The sequence below is a fragment of the Rhagoletis zephyria genome, unplaced genomic scaffold, assembly GCF_001687245.7.
Source record: "Rhagoletis zephyria isolate East Lansing unplaced genomic scaffold, Rhagoletis_zephyria_1.1 Rzeph_scaffold_32395, whole genome shotgun sequence".
In the NCBI taxonomy this organism is placed as follows: Eukaryota; Metazoa; Arthropoda; class Insecta; order Diptera; family Tephritidae; genus Rhagoletis; species Rhagoletis zephyria.
In genome coordinates this window covers 1-3,935 of record NW_016189450.1, presented here as the reverse complement: position 1 = coordinate 3,935, position 3,935 = coordinate 1, and the positions used below count along the sequence as shown (strand labels likewise).

The window sequence follows — 3,935 nt, the reverse complement described above, 5'->3', positions numbered from 1 at the left end:
TTTAAAGAATGGTCGAAACAAGTCTTTGCACAAAATTTAATATTAAAAGTATAACTGTAACAAACAATACAACATTTGGTGAATCTGCGGTGAGCCTGAATACCATCTGCTCTACAGCGGCCAACTACCGTTGTCCACACTGCGAATACAGATATGCAAGCAGATAACAGCTTAGCAGCGGCCAACTATCGTTGTCCACACTGCCAAGGTAGCTATATGCGAGTGGTCTGCTCACCGCCGATCACCAAATGGAAATGAACAATTATGAACAAAGTGTTCGCTTTTATAGCCATTCGTATAGGAATATGCAAAAGGACAAACAAACTGGATGCGCCTTGTATAGAACTGTCAAAACATAAAAGCATTGCCAGACGGCTTTATATAGAAACATTGCCAGACTAAACTTTACATAAAAGCATTGCCAGACTAAACTTTACATTACACGTTTTATACAATAATGAGATGTTTACACCTAGCAATATAATATTCTAATCATATAATGAGAAACTGCTACAATTTTGTATTTTTGCTTACACAAATTTATTCTCATTTTTACTCCCGCGAAAACTTTGACTTTTGAAAGTTTGACCCGAATTTTGCTTCTACCTGTTTTAAAGTACCTTGGTTTGACTTTTATATACCCGTATCATATTTTTTAAAATTAATTTTCATGGGTTTTGTCTAAAAAAAATATGAGTAATCATTGCGAAAGCACTCACATCTGTCTACTCGTCTTATTGATGAAAATTTAATTGCATTTAAAAAAATAAAAAAATATACATATGTATTTACATATTTATGTAGTAGCATTATATGTATGTACGTATGCAATATTTTTTTTGGCGGAAACACAAATGTAATTAATTTATAAAAATAATCATCAGCTTGTATCGAATTACGAGAATTACTGCATGGTATGATTTTAACATGGCTGTCGATGGTTATGTACATGCAAATGTATGTACATTAGACTGCATCACCAAAAAAAGTTGCGGTTTTTCCGCCGGGACTACTAAATTTATTATATTTTAAGACGTCCACCAAAACATTTCGTAAAAATATTAAGATCTAAGTGAGCTGGACCGATTTGAAAATACCTCCAAAAATGAAGTTTTTTATGAATAAAAATAGTTTCTTGAAGAACATTTTTTAAAAAGTCCCCTCAGAAGACAAATTGGAATAAGCTTAAAAAATCTGCATAAAAATATTTTAAAATATTTTCAATGGAATCGTAAGAATGAGATTTTTGATGCTGTTTTTTTACTTTTTTCAAATATTGATTTACGAAAAACTTGAATAACTGGACTAAAAATATTCTGATTTAGACTTATGGGATCTCAGTAGAAAGATATTTTCACACCCTTTTATTTCTTTTTTAATATTTTTTTTAATATTTTTATGCAAATATTTTAAGCTTAAGCCGTTTTGTCATTTGAGTGGATTTTTTTAAAAGAAATCTTTAATAAACTATTTTTATTCATAAAAAAAAAACATTTTTGGAGGTATTTTCAAATCGGTCCAGCTCACTTAAGTCTTAATATTTTTCCGAAATATTTTGGTGGACGTCTTAAAATATAGTAGATTTTATAATTCCAATGGAAAAATAGTACCGATTTTTTTTTGTATGGGGAGTGATGCAGTCTAATGTACATATGTGTGTATATGCTGTGGTTCGCGCAAAAATTTGTTTGAAAAGCAAGCGGTTCAACATGGCGTATGCGTAACCTTTTTCGTTCACAATTTTTAAATATGTATGCAAAAATTACCGTTGATTACAAACTGAAAATGTTGCGAACATAATTCAATTGAATAGCCCATACATATGTATGTAAGTAAAAATGTATGCGTGTATGTATGTTAATCGTGAATGCAAGAAACCTGAGTTGAAAATTATGAATTTGGTGGTCGTGGCCCATGATACAAAAAAGAAGTCAGTTTCAATAAACAACATTTGACGTATAATAAAATTTTTTGAAGTTTCATAAGTTGTGAGTATTATCAACGGCCTTGCCACTTTGATAATATTACAACAATTGTTCTTCCTTCCCATATTAATACCAATGTAATAATATTTCAAATCAAAAACCATTATCAGTGCTTGATATTTTTTTTACTTAGGTAGCTCGCTTTATTTTTATTAAAAATATTTAAAATATAAAAGAAGACTTACAGCCAGTTTCACCAGAATCATTTAAGTTTGATTTTCGAATTTTTGGTTTCACCAATCCATTTTAATTTGTTTTTAAGTTTGATTTAAGTGACCTAAGGTCTTCACTTAAATAAAAATTAAATCAAAATAACCACACTCAGAGTTGTTACACGTTTAATCACCTGATCATTGTGTATCTGCTGCTTACTTGTATACCAGCCCTGCTTTTACAACAAAGTGTGCCAAAGCTTTCAAAAGCTCTCAGTACAAATGAAAGCGTTCGCTGGCCTAGTCTGTTTTACAACCACTTTTTACTCGCTTAAATAAATAGCTTATTGAAACTGAAAATAATTTAAATGAGAATTAAATAAAAAATTAAATTAAAGTTAATTTCCACTAAAATGAATCTGGTGAAACTGCCTGTTAATCGTAATTGTTCTTTTTACTTTATAATGAAAACCAAGAGCGCATTATGCTGTTATTTTTTCGTTTTCTTATTTTGAATGCAATCTTGCGATCTAAAACTCTAATTCTAAAGAATTTTGGTTCAAATTTACTTTTAAATTTCTCATAAGATTTTACAAAAAATTAGGATTTGTGATTAGACCATCACCATTAACTTTCACAAGCTTCGGATTTAAAGTTTCTAATATATGCAAAAAACCTGAAGTCGGCTTGAACAGACCGCTCTCCGATAAATAATTAAAATTTCGTCGTATGAAGTACAAAACCGCGTATCAACAAAATGCAAAACTGCGTATGTGGGGTTTTAGAAATTACTTTCTAGAGAGTAAACAACCTTGACTTCTGAATGTCAAAATGATGCGTTTGTTTGTTTACAACAAGCAAATTCATATTACAACAAACACATAATTTGGACATTAAGAAGTACCGCGGCCAAAAATCTAAATTCGCCATTAACTCCGCCTTGTATAAATTCGTCTTGGTCGTGCCCCTAACGATAGCGAGTGTGTAAGGTAGTGTGCGTACTATCAGATTTTTTGAGTTTTTTTTAGATTTTTTTTTGGTTTTATCATTTACAAGCCTTTTTCTAATTTTTTGCCTATCTAGTAACCCCCGCAAAATATCAGATTCGTAAAATGTACGTTTCCTTGCTGGCTGGGGATCTTCTATATCGACTGCTGAGTGGAAGATCGACCTATCTCGGCAGCCAGCTCGAAAACGCCCTATCAAAACTTTTCAAAACGTCCTATTTCCGAATTTGGTTGAATAACGCCCTATTTCAGAATTCATTTCAAAGGCGCCCTATCTCAGCTGCCGATTCAAAAGCGCCCTATATCAGCACATTTTCAATACGTTTTCAAGTGAGATAGGGCATTTTTAAATTGAGTTCTGAAATAGGGCGTTCTTCAACCAAGTTCTGAGTTAGAGTGTTTTTCAATAAAATTCTGAATTGAAACAGTACTTTCGTTGACGTTTATAGTAAGATTAACTACATTTCTGATTTATTGTAATATTTGTTTTCCCCTCAGTGTATGCAGTAAATATATCCAGTGTTTTGTTTCCAGTGAAGCCTTGGGCGAGCAGTTTATTTATATGATTATTTTTTATATCGTGATTTTTATCTTCATAGTGTTGCATATCGTTCGTTCGCTTGAAAAACGTCATATTTCAAAATTTCGAGAAAACCTGTACCGCTGCTATCTAAGCTTGCAACTGAGTTTGTTTTCTTAATTTAGGAGTCAATTTCCTTTTGCTATGAGAGACAATGTACCTACTTCTGTACATAGGTATGTGCATACATAAATCCAGACATATGTGTCTG

The 3,935-nt window shown here is 31.7% G+C and overlaps 1 long non-coding RNA gene across 1 annotated transcript; it reads right to left on the bottom strand.

Moving 5' to 3' along the window:
* LOC108353947 (uncharacterized) lies at window positions 1-511 on the bottom strand. Its single transcript, XR_001846486.1, has 2 exons — window positions 129-511; window positions 1-54 (listed from the first exon to the last, which is right to left on the bottom strand). It is a non-coding gene; the product is annotated as an uncharacterized LOC108353947 (long non-coding RNA).
* Between the last annotated feature and the right edge of the window lie 3,424 nt (window positions 512-3,935).